Source organism: Equus quagga, chromosome 4 (assembly GCF_021613505.1).
Source record: "Equus quagga isolate Etosha38 chromosome 4, UCLA_HA_Equagga_1.0, whole genome shotgun sequence".
Classification (NCBI taxonomy): domain Eukaryota; kingdom Metazoa; phylum Chordata; class Mammalia; order Perissodactyla; family Equidae; genus Equus; species Equus quagga.
The window spans coordinates 67,485,070-67,507,526 of record NC_060270.1 but is presented as its reverse complement, the minus strand read 5'-3'; the positions used below and the strand labels follow the sequence as shown (position 1 = coordinate 67,507,526).

Here is a 22,457-nt window from a genome sequence, read left to right as displayed (position 1 = left end):
TGACTAAAGGCCAGAGAAAGAGGAGAGATGGGCTTGGGTGGCCACAGCAGGTCAAGGGAGTGTCACTCATGAAATGAGATATCAAGAGGAACTTGAAGAGTGGACTAGGTTTATGGAGGTCAAGCAGGGGTATTCTTGGCAGGGTGGAGAGAATAAGGCTGGGACTGAGAACGGGTGAGGTGCTGGACATTTGTCTAGATGGGAAAGCTTGCATTGGCATCAGTGGGTCAAGGAGAACTTAAAGTCAAGGCCATAGGGAAATTGGCAGGATGCTAAATGGTTTAAAATCTGAGTAAGAGGCCATAGCGATAGCTCCTACTGAAGTAATACTTACTGTATGCCAGGCCATCTTGTAAGTGTGGGGGTGTGTGTATGGGTGTGTATGTGTGTAATATATATATGTATATATTATAGAGATATATAGAGAGAGAGAGAGAGAGAGAGAGAGAGAGATCCTCACAACAAGTAATACTAATAAAACTCCGTTTTACAGAATGAGGTTGAGGCACAGTGGCCCTGTGACTTGTCCAAGATCCCACAGCAAGTACATGGGAGAACCTGGCTACAAACCAAGGAGTCTGGTTGAAGAGATTAGTTAGGCCTTCCCTTGCACTGTACTACTTCTAACTTTGAAGATAGGAGGCATCCTGCGTTCTTCAGTAGGATTGCAAAGTAGAAAACGATGTGTTTTCATCTTGTGTTCAAATCATGAGGCAGGTTGTATCAACACAGGAAGAAAAGGGATTTGGGCTGCAATGGATGGACCACCACAGATGCTTGAGGGGTTATCATCCATGAAGCTGATTGTCACAACCTTGTGACAAACACACTGAGAGAGACTCAGAGAGACCGAAAGCCTCCACCAAGAGATTAACACTTATCTGTTCCTTTGGGCTGATTAGGGAATAGAGGAGCCTAAGAACTAACTGAACTTAAGGAGATAAATTTTGAGCTGCTTTGGTGCCTAACAGAAAAAGTACTGACTTAATTGTCTGCTTATTCAATGAGGGTTACTGCCCACCACCTATCTTAAACCTCTTTGATTGTCAGTAGAGAATAAGGGCTTTGGAAGAATATGAAACCAGGAATTGATTTGAGTAAGTGACCTTTAATGAGTGCATCTGTGTTCTGTTACCAAACTCATCTCTCTCACCACTTGTTTTCACAAGAAAAGTGGATCATTATCTTGATGAAATGGTACTTCTCTACCTGTGCATGAGGAAGGGCACAAATGTGCCTTTGATTCATGGAAAACACAGAGTACCAACAAAGCCAAGGGTGGCACTTCATTCCGTCCCCTCAGAAGATTGCGAGCCTCTTCCCCACCATCTGGTAATCTGAAATATTGATGCCGAAAACAAAGCCAGGACAATGAGCTGGGTGAATTATCACAAGCACTTCCAAAGATGAGGGATTCACTCTAAGAGCTATAGCTATGAGGTTGAGGTGAGATGTGCGCGCTCAGATAGCAGTAAGAAAATGTCTATCAAAATCACTGGGTCCTTGGATCATCTCTCCTGAGAAATACTGGCTAAGAAATTTAGACATCTCAGATGGCATAGAAGCCAAGGGAAACTTTTGATCTGAATCAAAACACGAAAAAAGTTTATTTTAGATTCTTAAGTCACTTCTGTGAGGCAGTGCTTATTTTTAACTCTGCAGAAAAACATTTCTAAATTAATAATAGGAAGAAAGAGAATCTTCCTTTATTGCTCCCTTCGCACAATCAATATCTCAATAAGCCTTCATCCAACATCCTGATAAGGGCTTTCCATCATTTTTCACATTCTCCAAAGAGTACTCCCTTCTATACGGCAATGTCACTTTTGTTTTTTTCTCGTCTACATTGGTGTCCATTCATCGGGCTGCTGAGGCAAAGCGCCTGTACCCTTTAACACTGTTTTTCTGTAGTCCAAAAGTATCCATCGGTGGCCCATGGTAAGCACAATTTATAGACACAGTTGGAAGACAAAAGGAGCTTAAAGTGTTTTGAGTTCAGGAGAAAGGAGGTCTGACCTGTGATAAAATATCCTCACATGTTTCTGCAGTGAAACTTGAGTTTAAAATTAGCTCTATATTATTTTTATCTTGAATTAAGATATCTCATAGGAAGTTCACAGAACTAGAATCCGGCCTCCTGGGTTTTCCTGTGATGTTGACTTCCAAATGCTGAGTTAGACCCACCTGCTCTTGCTTCACAGGCATGGTTAGCGTGATGATACACCATTCGGTTTAACTCTCACAAGGCCCAAAGGGAATACTGGCCTGGCCAGTTGGCAGATGAGGAAACCAACTTTAACGTAAATTTTATAATTTACCTCAAAATGGAATCAAACTCAGACTTTGAGGTGGTGAAGACCCTGTTGTTGGCATTTTAGCCTGACTTTGAACACAACCAGTCACTTAACCTCTTTGTATCTCAGCTCCCTCAGTTGTCAAACGGGGACAATGTGTACATTTTATGACTGTAAGGTGTTAAACAAGAGAAGGTGATATTATTACTGCTTCCCTCTCAGAGTTGTGACAAGGATTGACTGTGAACAGGAATATGACAGTTCTTAAAGTTAAAAGCAGGAGAGACAGAAATGGATGGGTCTCTACATATCTCAGCAAGCCACGTTTTAGAAAACTTATACCCAGGCAGAAAAAGATGACACTTTTCTGAATAATTTACCTGCATACATAACCTACTTTATTTTTTGGACAAGTGATTAATGTTTTCACTTGGTTTGAGTTACAAATTTGAAATCTTCCCTCCAGGTTTAGCTTCATCTTAAAAAGATCGCTTTGACGTGATTTACTAGGGCAACAACAGGGCCTTTCTCTCCTAACATTGGGACATACAGTGGCCAGCAGGAGGCATCGCTACACCTGGAACACGCCAAGGGAAACAAACAAACCTAAAGCAGATAGTGCCTGCAAAGAAGTTTAACATATCAAACTTTACAGTCTCTGAATTCACGGGATGACTAGTGCAGCCGGAACACCATTAACTTTACTGTGCAAAGGTATTATCATCACCTTGCTACCTGCTTTTACCCATGCTTAAAAACATAATTTTCACTGTGATAATTAGGTAGTGGGCTATCTGTGCTCTAAGTATCAAAATAATCACAGATGTGGTTCTGAAACAACTCGAGGTTTACAGATTTGACCAAATAATTTTATCGAGAATTGCAGAATTTCACACTCTGAAATGAGAATCAGATGTATTAACTTTAGTCTTTGTGTGTGCACATACATGTGTAGATATTCATACACACAGTACACACAATATGACTCTATCCAGTGAGTCTTGACGCCTTTTTCATTCCTACTTGCTGAGAGACTGCCCATGCTCCGCTGATCTTCCTCTGTGACCCAACTATTCATTCAACAAATCTTTTCTGAGCACCTACTATGTGCTAGGCACAATTCTTTGCCTTGGGGATCCAGGAGAATGAGGCAGAGAGTCACCGGTCTTCCTTGTGTCTTTGGATCGGGGTCCTGTTCTTTATTATTATGGGCCATTCATTCATTCATTCATTCATTCATGTCTTGTATTTGCAACACCTCTGCTGTGTCAGGTGCTGGGTGGGGGCTGAGGGAACAGTTGAGTGAACATAGTAGATTATCCCTTTCTTCAGAAAGCTTCATGGAGGGACACATATTTTGACCAAATAATCATGGAAATAAACATATATGTTCTGAAATAGGATGAGTGGCATGAAGCAAATAGACAGAGCAGGAGGAGAATCTGAGAGGAAGGCTGGTTTTTACAGGGGCAGGGGCAGTGTGCCAGGAAAGGGAGATGTGGGTGTTACTATCCTCATACTCTGCAGATGGAAGAGTTCTGAGGTCACTGCCGATCTCAATCAGTGAATTTCTCAGAGGTTAGCACTTTCCCAGGCCTCCTACAAACCCTTGGCTGGCGATTCTGATCGCAGCCTCCTGTCTGTGTATATCCTCTGCTGAAATCGCTGTTTGCTGTAGGGGCTAAGAGGATAGATAAGAAGCGTAAAATTCTGCTTTCTTTAGTGAGAAGGGACTTACTAACTGGAGTTTTAGCTGAAAACAAGTTCTCCACATTTTCCCAAAATGCAAGTGTCCTGGGAATTCCTCTATCTGCCATTAATAACGTCCTCATAGTCACTCTACCCCACATGCACACCACCGTCCTGGCTGCTGTGGTTAAAGGGTTTGCCTTCTGGTAATTCATTCCTGATACCATACAGGCTACACCAACACGTAGCAAAATAGAAAAAAAAAGTATGTGTCTGCCCACCCACAGTAAACACCAGTGTGAAGGTGGAGTGATATTTCAGCTGGCAGTTTGGTAAAGCCGGAGAATCTGAAAGTGACAGGAGGAATATGCATTTTAAAGGTCATTCCAATTATCGTGCTTACTCACGTTAAGCTGCATTTCTAGAGTTTACGTGAGAAGACCCACACGCTAGGGGAAAAAAGAGAACATGTGGTTGGCAGGGACTTTAGCAAATAGTACGGAGAGTAATACAAATTACTATTGTTTTCAGTGATATTAAATAATTCTTCAACATTTGAGATACCTCTGAGGAGTAAAGGAAGCCAAGCACTGATAAGGAGCAGGGCAAATTCTCACAGCTCTAAAACCTATGCTGCCATCACGTAGTTTCTTCAAAGCCATGTTTTGCGCTGTCGTAGAGGAACCCATAAGAAGAGGCCCCAAGGACGAGCTCCTGACTGTGTTAAAATTTCCATTTGCAACCACTTCATTCTCCACATCATAGTAAATTCATAACACAACTTTTCTTGATAGAATTATCCTAAATGTAGAACCACTTTTTAGATAGGGGAATAAAATAGCTGAGAACTATTCTCTCAGTGGCAATTTGCCTCGTACCTCTCTTCCATTTCCCCAAATATATGTTTTATTACTAGTCTAGCTACTGTGAAATTCAGATTCTGTACATGCATTTCACATGCTCTCCAGCACATGATGGAGCAAGGCATTAAATGCAAGAATCCAAATCCCCCAGCTTGCCTTTTGAGGTCTCCCATGACTTTACCTCTCCCTTCCAATCCACCTTTATCTCCTGCTATATTAAATCATTATTCCATCTGTATGCATTTTCTCAGCATCTTCTATATTCCAGATATATATATATATATTCATTTTTATATATTTATATATTATTTATATATTATTTGTGTTATATATATATATATATATATATATATATATATATAAAGTCTCTGCCTACAAGAAGCTCAAGGTCAAGAAAGCTATACAAAATCATGAAGCTACATCTTAGGTGCATTTTGACAGGCAAGTAGAAATGAAAATAGGAGTGGGGCAGGCATTCTCAGAGGGGCCCACAGCCTGCCCCATAGCAGAATCTCATTCCAGCCTCCAGTCACTTGATGCTCTTTCACTTGTCTGCAGTTCCCTTCCCAATTCTTTTTGCCCAAATTCTGACTATCTTTCAAAGGCTAGTTCAAATCCTACCTCCTCCATGAAGTCTCCCTGGGTGCTCCTATGTTCACGGTGATCTTTCCTTATTTGAATGTCTCTGACACTTTCCTTCTCTGTTTCATTTAGCTCTCTATCATGACTGTTACCTGTTTGTATCTGTATTCTGCCTTCCCAGAGAAAGTTCTTGATGCTTACCGATGCATTCAGTTGAGACCATGTGCTTTGCAATTACTACTTGACTAATTTGAACCTTAACAGCATTTGCTCATATTAACTAGGGATGAACTGCATGTGAAGCTTATGAAACTCAACACACCTCTTGGAGTTGGATACAGTACTGCCTCAAAATATGGAATGAACTTGATTATCTTGAATATCTTTGCGTGTCCCAAACTCTGGAGACTACTGTCCAAGATTTGAGAGTTAAAGCCCTTTACCTCTTTCTCATCTTGAAAACTTCCCAACATGGTTCACACCAAATATCACTCTATTTGAATAGCAAGAATGCCTAATAAAAGCAGCTGGTGCCAGCTGTCATCATTCACATGGTGTTAAGTGCTCCTTCTGTAAGCACTAGCGAGCAAGGGTATTTTTGTTTAGCAAGGCCATCATAAAATTAGACAAGCAAACCATAGCAATGTATTTGAGCAATGTAATCTATAAATATTACAGTGGAAGGAAGCATACAAGCACATTATCCTTATTACAATCTTGGGCTTTAAAAAAAAAATGGGTTAGCTCTGCAAGAGAAGGCAAGTCTGAATAGCAGGCAGCTCTAGAGAAACATTCAAAATATCTTTGGTGATTGCCAAAGGATGTCACCAGTCTTCCGGTAATAAGATATGGGGAGTGTACCCTCTGGATTCAGGGAGCTCTAAGCAGCTCCTGGAGGCTGAGCTGGGAAAGCTTGAGACTTTGCCATTGGTTACCTAATAGGAGTGGGATAAAAAAATGCTACTGAAGCATGCCAGTGTGTCTGTAACCATGTCAGATGTTTATCTGAAAGTGAAGTTACTGAAGAAGGATAAAGGTTTCCTGTGAGCCCACAGAGCAGCATTGGAATCATACATAATCCACGCTCTGTCACTGTCTTTATTTTTTCTTTCTTTCTTTTTCAAAAGTGCCTGGCAGAGACTTAAACAACATTGTTCTTATTCATTTGGCTATGTCAAATTCTCTAGTGTCTTGTAACATAGAAGCTACTTCCAACTTTTGCTGAATGCCATCTAAAGCCTCTGTGTAAAAAATAAAAAAAGTATATAGAAGATGTATTTATTCTTCTCCTATCAGGTTTTCCTCTTACTTATTTCTATACTCTGTTCTAACTAGAGTCACCTAAATTTAGTAGAATTCAGTGATGGGACAGGTAGTATGCTAGATTTTTTTTCTTCTGCTAATTATCTTGTTCAAATCTATGGAGAGATATATTACAATGTTTAAAATAAACTATTCTTATTTTGCAAAGGCAAGGACTGAGATTTGTGGGTGTTAAATGACTTTACCAAGATTATATAGTTAGCAAGTATTTTCATTTGAAGTTAATGGGCTCCCAGACAACTTAGAAATAAAAGAAATAATGTTGCCCTTTGAAAGGTAAGCTAAACGTCTAATAAGTCTTTATGGATTATCTTGAATATACCTCTGCCAGGCTGGACTATTCCTGGATGAATGCTAATATTTCTAAAGGAAGACTGTCAAATGGAAGTAGTTGGGTAAGAAACAAAATCGTAAATAGGAAAATCAGATAGATAAAGCTAATTTAATGAAGAGCTAAATTAAGACCTAGTTAATCTGAGACACTTAAAAGATGAAGAAGCCCATTTCTCCAGTGCAGCATCAAAGGGAAGAGATAGAAATGTCATCAACTGCACACCCCTGCATTCCTGTACTCCTGATCTCAGAGTAGAGGATCATCATGGATGCGAATATTTCTCCCTGGAAATGGATGAAGCCTATGGGGTTGTAATATAAATGTTTGCTTCAATGAGTCAAATACTAGTTGAACTAGACCAGTACTGTCCAATAGAACATTGTGCAATGATGGAAATGATCTCTTTTATGCTGTCCAACACCTAGTCACTAGTGGTTATTGAGAACTTGGAATGTGAATGTTATGACTGAGGAACTGAACTTTTAATTAATTTTAAGAAATTTAGATTTAGGTAGCCATGTGTGGTTAGTGATGGCTAAATTGACTATATAGGTCGGGAGTAGACACTCTACTTTGACCAGTCCTCGTGGAGCTAATATTTTTCTCCTGGTTAAGCAACATAGTGCTGCATGTGGAGAAATTCTGAGGGTTATGTCTGGGCATCAGAATTAAGAACTATTGGCTGGATATAATGCCAATCCTACCACCTCAAGCTGGGCATGACCATGCTCTAAATCTTTCTTGGTACTCCTTCTCCAAAGACATTTACATCAGAAGAGAAAGTCTTATCACTGTTTGACTTAATTTCTCCCAAGATCCTGGCAGACAAATGGCTTAACTATTACTAGTTCAAAATGTCAAAACTTTATATTACGGAAGAAAACTTTTCTACTTCAAGTATTCTTTTGCTGTATCTGTTGACCAGTTCAAAGTTACCTTCTAAATAATGATATATTTTGAGCAAACATGTATTTATAAACTAATTATAGACTATGAATAAAGCTTTGGTTCCTAATTTATTTTAAAGAAGAGGAGTTTTTTCACTTTTTTTCATCCCAGATATCATAGTACATGCTAGGGTTATTGACAGATCTAGAAAAACTACCTGCCGAAATCCAAGCTACTTAGAGAAAGAGAGACCCCCTTGGGCCAAAAAAATCTGTGTGAGTTCACTCACCAGTGTGGGTTTGGATCAGCCAGTCAGGAAGTAGTGGCATTGAACCCAGAAATCCTGGAACTATCCTTGTTCTGAGTTCAAGTTTAACCAACAGCCTTCTAATATTTTGCAACTCCATGAAGTTTACCTAAAGGAAGAAGACATATTGATCAGTCAGGTGGAAGTATGGGGCCCTTTTTAAATTAGTGCTTTCAATATAAATTCATGAATTCGAATTCCAGTATTACACACCAGTCTCTTGAGAGGTTTGCTTGCATGACTCACAATCCTGGTGACTAATAGTCCTGGAAAACTGTCAAGATTGGATGTTAGTGCTTGCCAGATTGAGAGCCCAGTCTTCGGATGGATGCTTTCCAAGATAAAAGCCACCTAATGGGGTCTCTGTAGCCAGCTAATTGACATCACCTGAGTCTGTACTAGCATAAATGACCTCAAATAAAGACACACACCAGACTGTAGATGTTAACCTGGCACACTTTTCAGTGCTACCAATGGGTTAAAAGTTGACATCACTTGGATAGTACCTTCAAGTTTTAGAATGCATAAAAGTCACCCGGAAAATTGTTTCAAAGGCAGATTTCTGGACCCTGCTATCCCAGAGATTCTGGTGAACTCTATCTGAGATGGATACTTGGAATATGAATTTTATCAAACACCACAAGATGTCTGTTGATTGGTCTTTCAGAAATATTATGTCAGCAGATTAAACAAAGAAATTTCCTTATTGAGCTCATCTTAGTATAGTCTCATCCAAATTTTCTCACACAGTGGGGAACTAGACTCCTAGTTCTGCCTAATGTTAATGGTATTCTGTGGAAAATGATTTCTTTGTTCAAATAAGTTTGAAGAAATGCTGGAGCAAGTAAAGTTAAATGGGTTTCTTTCCTTCAGGATTTCTGTGTGTGTTGTGTGTGCATGCATGTGCACCCAAGCACTTATAAACTGGGCAAGAGGAGAATTATTTAGAAGCAGTTCACAATTTCACAGATATATTTGACCATTAAACCCTTTTTTCCACAGATTACTTATCCACATAAAATACTTTTGTAATTGGCACCCAGGTGTTTAATAAAATTGGAGTAAACACCATGAGGTGTCAGTAGTGTAGACAAAGTGGCTTCAAAAGCTAGCGTTAAAGCAAACTGGCGAGTCATAGACAGACATTAACCTTCCCTTTCCTTTTTTCTAAACAACACAAACATTTACCCAGTAAGGTAATTCTTGTGCCTCTTTTTGCCTTCTAATTCTAATGCTTGGACTCTGCTTTGGATTGGTACACACCTGGATTTACAGGCTGTCTTTTAAACTTCTGTGATCTCAAATAAGGTGCTTACTTTGTGATCCTCACTTTCCTAGAGATAGTGATAACCATCTTAGAGGATTGTGCTATTGATTAACTGAAATAATTATTGTGATAGCCTAGCACTGATTCAAGCACATTGAGTGTGGCATTTAACAAATGGTAGAGAGTTAACATTATTTCACATATATAAACATTCTGGGGGAAATTCAGGAAGAAAAGGGAAGTAACACAATGTATGATCTATCTCCTAAAACTCTAGGGATGGCAAATAGGCTGCAAATTTTTTACCACCATGATGCTAGTGATGGTGGCTTCAGACAGCATTCTGAGAGATGCCAAGGTAGGGCTCAGGCTCAATGGAGGAACGCTGCAGAGAATGACTGGTGATATCTGTCATAGAATTAGGAGGGAGTGAAAGCAAGGTGAGTTCCAGCTTTTTTCTTATTCATGCAGGAAAAATTAAAAACAAAAATGAGAGGTGGCCTCTGTCATCTGAGAACTGACTGTCAACATGTCATTCAATTCCAACTGAATAAAAATACAGCTAGTGAACAGTTAGGGACTGAACTTTATGGCTTGGATTATTAATTTTGAGAAGAGAAAGGTTAGTGTAGGATTGGAACAAGTATGCCTTTTGGGGATACAAGTTAAGCTTAGCCTAAAATGGCAGGAGGAATTTTTATACAATGGTAAAAGACAATGAAGGCAGTGAGTGTGTGGATTAGTATGTTAAAACAGGGATGGTGGGAAGGCCTTTAGAAGCCATCTGTAATTCTGTCTCTAGGACCTCTGTCTGTGGTTATCTCCTCCCATTCCTACCACATATTTCTGTAGGACTTCTGTATTCTTACAGGATTCCTAGCCCTTGGTCAGGGTGGACTGATCCATCAAGCCAAGACAAACTAGCTCCTTCTAGGGAGTCCTAAACTTGAGATTAGAGAGGAAGCTTCCTTTCTGACAGAAGGAGGCTTAGGTTGCAAAACTTAGCAATTGGCAGCCCTATTCCCTGTCATAGGAAAGAAGATGGGATACAGAGTGAGCGAAGTCAACCCACAGAGCAAAGCAAAGACCAGGGAAGAGAGAGAGCCCTGGTTGTATTCAAGTGCCCGGGTTCAGCTTTGTCTGAAGCGCAGCTGCATCCCTGTTCTCTCTGCAAATGCCGTTTAAAGTTGTTCAGCTCTTCTTTGGATTCTGTGAGCCCATGACACCTCCTTTACCCAAGCTGGCTTAATTGGGTTTTGAACATTTCCAGCTAAGGTTCTTATTAATGTAAGACTTTTTGAACCATATTTTTCACACTTTTAAGTTAGATAATGAAAACTCTAAACAAGTCGAAAGGAAAAGAACATAATTATGGAAGGAAGTATTTTCTTTCTTGTGTTTGTTCTCTGTAATCTCCATGTGCAAGGGTCATAGCATTTTAGCTTAAATTGGATTCAGAGCCTATTCCTTGAACAAACACAAAGTCAAGGGCCAATGAAGTTGTTGACGGGCTGTGGTCAGAATCAGTAGCAACAACCTGTGGCTATCTGTGGTTTTATTGCTAGGCAGTGAGTGGCCGTGGGGTTTGGTTCAGCTCCCTGCTGCCTTACCTCTCAAGCCCCACATGCAGATCTTAACTAAAAAAGAGCGGTAGCTGCTCAGTTCCCTCCAGGAAGCGAGGTTTGCTGCTGAAGTGGACAAGACACTGATGAAACTTAAATGAGCAAAGATGAAGTGTGACCTTTCTTAGTAGCTCCTGAGGTTAGCAACAGAGACGAGAAGTGCCAGATGTGCATAGACAGGCTGAGTAGCAAACTGAGCTGAGCACTGTGTAGATCAAATCCCTCTCTCCATAAACTGGAAACAGCATATCTGTTATGAAAAGTAGGAAAGAAAAAAAAACATAGTCTGTGTCTCTGTCGCAAGCCACCTGCAAGTACAGATAAAAATAATAATAAGAGTTCACACTATTCATGCTCTATAAGACCTAATTTAATTCCCAAAACAATTCAGAGACTATTTTTGTCTTGATTTTACTAAAGAGGAAATTAAAGCCAGGAAAGAAATAAATTTCAAATGTCATGAAAGCTAGAAAGTGACAGAACTGGGATTTGAACTTGCATCTCTCCAATCTGAAGACTGGGTTATTTGAGTTCACCCTGTCACCTCTGTGAAGGTGCCCACACTCTACCTCAACTAGGACACAAGGGGCCAGTCCCAGGCCAGCCCTCACTCCGTCATAACACAGTCTCTGTGCTCAGAAACAGGAGATTCTAGTGCAGCCCCTAATTCTCTGGTTCTCAAACATCAGCTCAAGTTTCATTTTATCACATGACCTTTAAAGTGAAAGTAAAAGAACCTTTCGATAGTGTCCAAATGGATCAGCATCCTGGAGAATCCAGGCTGTGCTGCTCTCATGTCTGTTCACAGTATTTTTGGGTTCTGGAGGCCACGGCAGTGACCACAGCAGCCGGAGCCAGCCTGGACAGTACTGGTCTCCATTGGAAAGTAAAACCTTGGAGGACTTTGGATAACAAAACCTGGAAGGAGATTGATGAACCCAGTCATAACCTGTGTCCTTCTTGGCATGTGTTATATGAGTGATTTTCTTTTTTAGTTTTGCAATGAAATCCTTTTACTCTGCCAAGTAAAGTCATAGGACTCCACAACAGATAAAAGCATTATTTGAAGATCAAATTGAATATTTTTAAACTTAGTCTATGAAAACAATGAAGCAGTTTGACCCAGGGGTCACAGATTGCAGTCATATGTCAGCCTCAGCATCCATTTTATCTGGTTATTCCGATTAACCTTATTGGAATAGATAACACTGATAAATTCTCCTTTATTCAGAACATTCTATCTTTTGAAGAAAAAGCCTTTGAAGAGTGCTGAGCATCTCTTGGTCATAAACTTTAGGTTTTCAGAAGAGTGGAGAGAGGACCCTCCCATTTTGCTGTTCATTTGCCATCAAAGGCTAGTGCTGGGAGAAGGAATGCCCACTGTGGGTGCCAGGCTCTGTCTTGAACCGTAGTCGTACTACTGGGGTTACCGATGTGCACTGCAAACTTATTTGACCATCCTTGCTTTGTCCATTATCTGGGGATTTTCTCAGCAACAATTGACAATTGACTCCCTGCTGTGAACTAGACCCTGGAAAATTTAGGAAACTGACTTCTGATACTCTTCTTTTCATCCACTTAATTCCTTAATGTCTGCTTCTGCTGTAATTACAACAAATTTCAATTATAATGAAGATCCAACTGTGGGGGTAAAATGGGATTATGGTAATTGTTAGAATGTAGAGGCATAGAAATAGGTTTCAAAAGCTTTCAGAAAAGCTATCTGACCAAAACAAGATCAATGCAGTTGGCTGCTAATTAAAGCAAACAGACAAAGGAATGCAACCTAGCTGATTTTTAATGTATGAGCTTCATTAAGAGGCTTGCGTTAGTCAGCTTTCATTTTGAGGACTATTGAAATGCTTTGTTCTTTTGTCTCTAAGGAAAGCATATAGAAATTGAAACTGACCTTCAACTGTAAAAGAAGGGATGAGAATTCTTAAAAAAAGGAACTAACTCCATTGAGCTTAAATACATTCACGCTCATTTATAGATAACTGTTTATCTGCACATTTGGGAATTTGAAAGGCCTGTCAATAGATATTCTATCCATTTCAATCTGTAATGGGAAATGGAGAGGAGGAAAATTTAATAGTGAGGAAAAAATATTTCTATAGGTGTTTATATAAATAGATTGAGTATTTTTTGAGGCCGATTTACCTTTTAACAGATGACTTCCTCTAGGTGAGTTCAAGCTGGGGATTTCTGGGGTACGTGTGTGCGTCTAAACAGTGCATATGTGTAAATAAGTACAATAGAAGGATAGATACTCAGGCACACACAGTTAACCGTTCTGCTTTATTTTCTTAGACAAAAAGAAAAAACTTTTCTTTTAATTTTTAGAAGCGACTTTTAAAATTTACTTGGATCGATAGAGGGCCATAATGAATGTGATCATTAGGAATATATTATCAGATGGGCTTTGTCCCAAAGGAGCAGAGGTCTCACCCTTTGAGTTTTATTTCCAGAATTTAATGGAGGAGGTAGTAGGTGGTCAGTTAGAATTGGGTGCCTTCTCTTCTCTTTCTGGTCACCTGGGAGCTAACTTTATGCGTGAAATGAGACTCAATCATTGGAAGTCTTCCCTTGTCCAGCTGGTCTCATTCCTGGACTAAGAATGTGTCTTGGGACATCTTGAATCTGTGTTCTTAGAGACATTTCCTAAGTGGAATGAGTTGCTCTTTGTTGTTGTCTAATAGCAAGATGAAATATGAATAATGCTCATGTATATGTCTTGTCTTCAGTTTCATTGTAAAACCATGACCAACTCAGAATGAGATAGTACTTTTACTCCCATAGTTAGCCACTATTAACAGATTACCAGTGTGGTCTATTTCCTTCTAGACTTTATTCTTTCTATGTAACAGCAAGGAAAATAACAGCAGAAACTACACACGTTACTCTGTAATGTGCTCCTTGTACTTTATGGTATATTATACATGGAGAACTTTCCAATGTCCTTACATATAGAGGTACATATTCATTTTAATTGCCTCATAGCATTCAATAATATGAGTGTACCACTATTTATTTACCCATTCCCCAAATAGTGGAATATGTTTCCATATTTTTAACAGTTAATAATGATAGTAATTTTACATATATCTTTTTGCATGCAAGAAAGCATTTCTGGGGAGTTATTCAAGTAGTGGAATTGCTAAGTCAAAACAGATACATAATTTAAGTTTTGGAAATGCCATTAGTCCACAGCAATGACCCTTACACATTGCATGAATAACAAGGAGCAAAGTGGGGAAATGCCAGCAAAGGCCATAGAGGGGCAAAGTGTAAAACAAGAATAAATACTCAGAAAAGATAAAGAAAATAAAAAAAATGACAGTCCAAAGTTTATAAAAATAATGCAAATAAAAGTTAGTAAGGCTTTTTCCATAACACTTACAAATTAAGAAAAATAAAAACCAAGGTTGGCCAGTTTTGAAGAAATAGATCTACTTAAATACTGTTTCGAGGGGTTTAGAGCCATTTGGAGGAGAATTTGGCTAACAGATTAAAACTAAAATCTTATTTTCACCAAAAGTAGCCACTAAGATGACAAAAGGACACACAGAAGCAGGGAACTAGAAACAGAATTCACTGCTTCTGGCTCAACAAATGGAAGTTGCTCCCTGGGGAGGCTCAGGGGAATGTGCAGAGCATGATGGAAGAGCACAGGGCTCCCTGGTGAGGTGGGTGGCCAAGGGGGGGATTTAAGATCTGCATCATGAACCTATGGAGGTGCTGATGAAGGCCTTGTGGCACCCACAAAGGAGGGCTTTTGTATGCAAGAAAGATGCTTTTCAAGGTTTATTTCTGGTTTCAAAGAATGATATTGAGTTTCTTAAAATTACAAATTCAAAATTCTACTTTTTAAAGTTTTCTTTCTTATTTTCTTTAATTTAGCTTATGAAATTGTATTCTATTTATAAGTCTAGCAGGTATTAGCAACCAGATCTAAATGCCTTTGAACAATGCTTAATCCCATTAATGCTTTTAGTTATTTAAATACTATCAGATATTTTAGATGATGAGCATGTTTTATATGCTTTCAAAGTAGTTCAATTTACTGCATTAAAAACCAGAATGTCACAAATACTTATAAAACTTAAATATCTAGAAAATAAACAGTTAATTTTGGTGAACTTAGTTTATCTTAGATGTACTACTAAAGAAGAGGTCTAAACCAGTTATCCTACACTTTTTAAATTGGAGTGCACAAGGTTCAAACTCAAATAGATCAAATTCCCTTAAAAATTACAAATACCAAAAAACTATTAAAAAAATCTTTTCAAAGTTTATTACAATCTTGCTATAAATAGGGAGAAGATCTATCTCAGGCCACTTTGAAGATTCACTCTTGGAAGGGGCCTCTTTTAGGAAGAAAGAATTAGACATTCCTTGTTAGACCCTAACCCCTGCTAAAAAAGAAAGAAGTCCAACTAATAATTATCAGACTCTTGACTTGATGCAAGACTGTTTAAGGTCTTACGTAGGGTTTCTTCTAACGTTGACAGTCAGCTGACATTGGATCTTAATCCTATTAAAATTCTTTGTAAATATGCTAAAGTATTTTTTCAAAGTCAAGAATGCTAGTTTTTTCTCAGAAAAACACAAATTACATCCAACAGAACTTTCTGGCTGAGATCAGCTTTGGGACCATTTTTTCTCTTTCAGTACCATATTCATTCTTCACCTAAAAATACTAATACTGAGGTTTTGACTATCTTAAACTTTTGACACTGAATTTAGAAATTTATGGGATTAAACATTTCATGCCTAAAGAAGACACTTCCCATACTAAATGATGAAGATTTGGGCATGCTCCCTGTTTGTGATTCTCATGGAGCTCCTTGGCCCCTATGTGTGGATGCTCAGTCAAGGGCTCTATAACATTCATGAAGCCCATATCCCAGCATTCAAAGACCAAAGATGTATCTTGAATGTATTGATGTATTGTCCATATTGCTTAATAGACCTTGACAGACTTCTGCATTTTCTGTATTTGTAGGATTATACAATGCTTAAGTTTATTTTAAATAACATGTCATCAATTTTTGGATAGGTTAAATGGCTTTGTCTGGCTTGCAATAATAACTGATAAGGCCCTTCTTTCCAAAGCGGGCAGAGTCTGAAACCAATCACATTAACTCAGATAGGCTTAGGAAATGTAGATAGTCTCTATCAACTGAAAAAAAAAAATAGAAATAAGAGCAGAGCAGGGACAGGGGCTATCTATCTTCTTAGCTACTAATTTTAAAGGTTTCACAAATTGGTAGTGAAGAGGGATTAGAAATAGAATCAAAACCTTCTTTCTCCACCCTTCACCACTGTACAGAAGTTACAGAATGAATTATGTATTATGCTAATTGTATAATAAATGTACACGTTTTTCTCTAGTGTGGGTTTATTTATTCCCAATTAACCCATTTAATTGGGAATTAACCCAATATTGTTAAGACTTCTTTTCCCACAAAAAATGTATTTTAGAACTGACTGCTCTAAGTTTGCTAACGACTTTCTGAGATCAGTGTGCAATTCTGTAAAGCCCCCTCCTTCTCCTCTTTGCAGAAGTGATGCCCTAAGATGCAAGCTTAGAGTTCACTGTTAAGGAGATGGATCAAATGGCATTTGGTAGACAGAGGCCTGCCAGTGCTTAAGAATACAGCTTTCAGTGACAGGAAGAGTGGCTCACGTTCCTGGCTCTGTAATTTCATACTTGGACACATTATTTACCCTCATCCTGTCTTACATTCTTCATCTATAAAACAGGGAAAATATTACCATTAAAGCAACATCTCAGATGTGATTGTGAGCACATATCAAAGTTTCATTTCAAGCTTGTTGGCAAGTGAAAAGCCTTAAGAAAGCCAAATCTTTGTTGCTTCTTGATGCAGATATTTTGTAGGAGACCAGCCACAAAAAGAATATTCGGTTAAATATTATTAGAATAATCACAAGGCTGGTTAAAGGTCATTACATTTTTTAACATCTGATTAAAGGTAACAAGAATCAATGTGAGCTACATAGGTAAATTAAATTTCCCAAACAGACTTTTTACCTGATTAAAATCAATCAAAAACTGTACACAAACTTATAAGGAAGGCTAGATACTTCCTCAAAGGAGTTCTGAGTTGCATCATTCAAAAGCATCCTGCTTCTGACCAATTTGGAGACAATGATCTCTGTAAGTACTTAGGAGATAAAGCTGTTAGGACCCAAAAGTGCAGCCCAATAGCAACAAGTAATCAAAAGAAATTGCACCATTTACTTGCATCCTTAAAGGACAATAAAGAGGATACCATTCATAGCATCCATCTTACTTCTCCCCTCACTCTTCCAGATTCATCTCCCCTTTCTAAATTACTCCTCACCTGTGGCTGCAGGAAGACTCTCTTTACCTGTCTCACTATTTCTTCACCACTTACAAAAACAAAAGAGAAGTGGGGCTGGCCTGGTTGCATAGTGGTTAAGTTTGCACGTTCAGATCCTGGCTGTGGATCTATGACCTGCTCACCAAACTGTGCTGTGGTGATGTCCCATATACAAAAATAGAGGAAGATTGGCACAGATATTATCTCAGGGACCATCTTCCTCAAGCAAAAAAGTGAAGATTGGCAACAGATGTTAGCTCAGGGACAATCTTCCTCACCCAAAAAATAAATAAATAAAATAAAAATAAAAGAATTTTCTCTGAAAAAAAAGCAAGGCTCTTTTGTATCCTCTTTTCCCCACTCACCTCTCATTATGCTGCTCACTGGCAGGCAGGTAATAGTAAATGAGTAAAGACCAGACAGACTGTGGATAACTGAAGAGGCTTAGCTAAAAGAGAGCAGCTTCAACTGGCTGTTGCATCCCATAAATGTTCATTCATTTATTCATTCAATCAACAACCATTTATTGAGTGCCGTCTTGTTTACTACACTGGTACTCAAGGAACCAAACAGAAAGCAATTTATGGACAACAAGCTCCTTAAGCGTGGAGCTTACATTCTTTTGGGGAGACAGGTAACAAATGATAAACTTAATGCATAAGCAGAGTATACAATGTGTTAGAAGATTCTAAGTGACAGAGCCAAAAAAAGGGGGGCTGGCAAAGAGGATTTGAGGTACAAAATGAGGGAGAGTTGCAACTTTAAGTAGTGTGACGGTGGCAGGTTTCCTTGAGAAGGTGCCATTTTGTCAGAGACAAGGAGATGGTGAAGAGTGGACCACATGGACATCTAGGGAAGAGTATTCTGTGCAGAGGGAACTCCAGGGCAAAGACCCTGACAAAGGAGCATCCCTGTTGTGCTTTCAAGACAATGAAGAGGTCAATAAGGCCAAAGCAGATGTAGAAAAGAGAGACGAGTAGGAGTGAGTTCAGAGAATTAATGGGGTACAGAACAGCAGGAACTGGTAGGTCATTTTAAGGATGTTACTTTTGCCCTGAATAAAACAGGAAGCCATTGGAGAGTTCCAATATGATCTGCCTTAGGTGTTAAAAGGATCTCTCTCGCTCTTGTGTTGGGAATTGACAGAAGGGATTAAGGGTGGAAGCTGGGAGATCTAGTTAGCTGATAATTACAGTTGTTCAGGTGAGAAATGCTGATGGCTCAGACCAGAGTGGCAGCAATGGAAGTGATGAGAGGTGGTCAGATTCTAAAGGCAGAGCCAGCGGCTTTGCTCATATCTCAGATGTGCGCAGTGAGAGAGGGATAGGACTTTCAAATTCCGGGGTGTAGACAGTGGTAAGGGTGGGGTTGCTATCATCTGATAGTGAAGGACATGGGTGGAGAAGGTAGAGGCGGGGGGCAAGATAAGAGATCAGAAATTCGGGTTTGGACACACAAAGTTTGAAATTCCTGTTAGACACCCAAGTGGAGCTGTGAGGCTAGCAGCTGGATTTATGAGTCTGGAATTTGGGAGACAAGACTGAATTCAAAATATAAACTTGAAAGTCACTGGTATGTAAAGTCATGAGATTTGCTCTATCACTCAGTAAACTGATTTTTGTTTAAGAAAATGCCAAAATTCCTGTTTCTTCTATGAAACTTAATAAAGTTTCTTCTATGAAATTTCTATGAAACTTACTAAATTTATTAAAAACTGACAGAGTGCATTTTCCAAACTATCTGGAATCCCACTGCAATGCTTTTCCCAGGCCTTATCCACTCCAGCTGGAAGCTTGTGCTTGGCCCCAGTTAAAGCTAACTTAGGGAAATAACCACTCTGACCTTTCTCAAGGAAAACTGCAGGAGTCCTTTTGTTCTTCCTAATGCCCGAACAGACAGTGTGTTTTGCAGAAAACGTGCTTGCCAGGATGCTTGAAACTGGACTCTGGTTTAAAGTCTCAGAAATTTTTGCTCCTCATTTTCTGAGTGGTTCAGTCTCCCAACATCTTGTAAAATCCTTTCCCTTCTTTGAAGCAGCTCCTTTGGCTGTCTCTTTGTGGTGCATCAGCCTTTAAAGAGAAATATTTTGTTCCTTCATATCTCCTTGTGAACAGCTCGCCACACCACAAAACAACAACAGTGAAGCCAATACTGTATACCTCTGCAGACGGTACAGTGACCACTAATGAGGTCCATGGACCACTCTGGATGACTCTTCATCCCAGTTCACTTCTTACCTAGATTGTCCACAGCTGCAGTTTCAACAATCTTTCTTTTTTAGAAGAAGTTTTTATTTTGGGAAAAATGATAAATTCTCATATAAAACTGGTATATTTTCTCCATCCGTTCCTAAGTCTTCTCTGCCTTTCCTTCAACATTTTCTTTCATCTCCCTGCAAACTACGCACACTTTGCTTCTATAAAGAGGCAAAGAGCTTTCAATGTGTCTGTCCTTTCTGAGTCTTCGCTGACACACATCATATCCTAGCTTATTTGGGCTCCTGAATAGAATGAATAAAACTGTTTGCTCATGCTGAAAGCTTTCTTTGTTCAACATTGTACACCAAAAGAAGGGACAGAGCCCCAGATCCAGTTATATATGAAATATTCAGATTTTAGAAGATGAGTGTTCTGAGTGATTGTCTCCTAGCAATTTGATGAAGGGCCTCACACCTAAGATGGTGGTGGCCCTTACACTTAATGGGCTCCTTTCACTTCGTAGCTCGAGCCCTTCTCTTTCTGATTTCATGGGCTAAGTGCTCAGTTTATGCCAATTAGAGAGAAAAAGAAACAAAACGCCAGTTAAAATGAACTGATTAAAGAATATGAAAATTATACTCATAAAACTGCTTTAAAACAAGCAAATTGGGGTCATGCATCTTTTATTTTGAGTGTCTACTTTACAGATGAGTTTTCCTAATAACAGTATGCATTGAACCAAAATGAACCAGGCTCGAACGCAGCCCTATAAGCATTCATTCATTTTTCTTTTCCGTGTGCTAGAAATATTAGATTTTTTCTTACCCATGTACTCTTTCCCTCTCAGAAATACATTATTGGTTTTCTTGAGTGACCATAAACAAATGAATTTCTGGCCTACAATTTCATCGGTAAATTTAGTTTGTTAACACTGTAATACAAGGTTTGTGAGAGGTTCATTAAAGATGTGTTCAACGTGCTCAGATATTGCTTAGAGTTTTCCCCTAGACCCCTCCCCCTACTGAATTTAGAAATCTTGAGTTTTTTAAATATTTTACAGCGTAGATGATAAGGAAACATGTTTTTTCATTCAATTTTGTTATTTATAGAATGCTGTTTTACAAAAAGTTAAGATTCTGTTAGTTGAAAGTAACAGAATCCAAACTCGAGTTCGCCTGAGCGAAATGGGGGTTTTCAGGGAAAGATCTTGGGTTATCTCACAGAATTTAACATAGATTAAAACCACCAGCCCTCAGGAAGTTCAGGGGTGCAGCCAAATCTTGGGAACAGCAGGAACCAGCCACACAAACACGGTCGGGACCCTCGCCGTGTCTCTCCAGCTGCATGCTGCTCCTCAGCATTGGTTTTTTCTTTCTCACTTTACTGCAGAAAAATTTTCTTCTCATGACTGAAAACATGGCCACTGAGAACTGAGTTTTCTATTTTATAGCTTCAGCTATCAAAAAGAGTCTGAACTGAACTTTCTTGATGCCAAAACCAAAAGAGCTATTGGTTAAGCAGCTACTTACCTGGATTTGCTCAGATTTCCCTTCTTAGAGCAATTCACTCTCTGTTGGGGTAGGGAGGGGAGCAATAATAACCTTATTAGCCAATTATGGAATATGTGTGCGTTTGGTGTCTGGAGGAGGGGAGTGGGATGTGGTGGGAAGGGGGTCTAGAGAGGTCATGTAAGGACTAGATAGTTTCAGAGGGGAAAAATATGGAGAAAAATAAACTGCAGAAGCAGCAGTATTCAGAAGCAGGGAGGTGCTGGGATGCAAAAGAAAAGGATGTGGGGGCAGGTGGGTGTTCATGGGCCAGCTCGGAGGCTCTCTGTCAGGACACACCCAGAGGCAGAAGTCCTTGCTTGGATTTTGTAGATGACAACACTGATGCTTCAAGTTTATGCCGCTTCCCCACTGCACAAGGTTGGCGGGGGCAGGAACTGTGGTTCATCTGAGTGACAAACCTGTTTCTTTGCGTTCTGGTGAAGATCTGGAGCTGGGAATAGGAATCAAGAGGAAGGATAGAATTTAGAGTAGGGAAGGGACCGCTCTTTTTGTTAATTTATTGATTGGTTTCACTTGTTCCATAGTAAGATTATTGGGTCTTTTTTGTTTGTTTGTTTGGTTTCCTAAGCCGTAGTTGGATACCATGGAGTTACCAATGAGGTTTTCCCAAACATCAGCCCTGTCAGCACAATTGTATGTTTGCTGTGCTGAGCAGAAAATTTCTAATAATACATCTGAGCATATGCAGGAATATTAGTTTCTGGGCTCTGAAACAATCCTTGCTGGAGGGTTTCCTACCTATATAGGACATTTAGGGTAAATCATCTTACTTTTGCTTGCCTCACATTCTCAGTGGCTCCACAACGAGCACTTTTATTGTGTTATACCATGTCTGAATTTCATTGCTTATACACTCTTCCCTTTTAAATTCATGGGATTTATTTTTTCCTGTAAAGATTGTTTTCAAGAATTCCAATATTTATCATTGCTTTTAATCTTAACTTTATCCACTACAAATATTGAGCACTTGCCAGGTTATCTCCTAGTGGCAACAGTGCCTGCAAGGTAGAGATTTTAAATTACGGATGAAAGAGATGAAGTGAATTACCCAAAGACACCATGGAGTAAATGGCTGAGCTGGGATTTCAATTCAGATGTATGTGACCCTAAAGTGTATGATCTCTGTCCAGAAAAAATGAATATTGCCTTCA

At 39.2% G+C, this 22,457-nt stretch overlaps 1 protein-coding gene across 1 annotated transcript in view; it reads left to right on the top strand.

Moving 5' to 3' along the window:
• The window catches only part of CNTNAP5 (contactin associated protein family member 5), a 765,902-nt gene that overhangs the window by 430,247 nt on the left and 313,198 nt on the right, over positions 1-22,457 (top strand). The window lies entirely within an intron of this gene.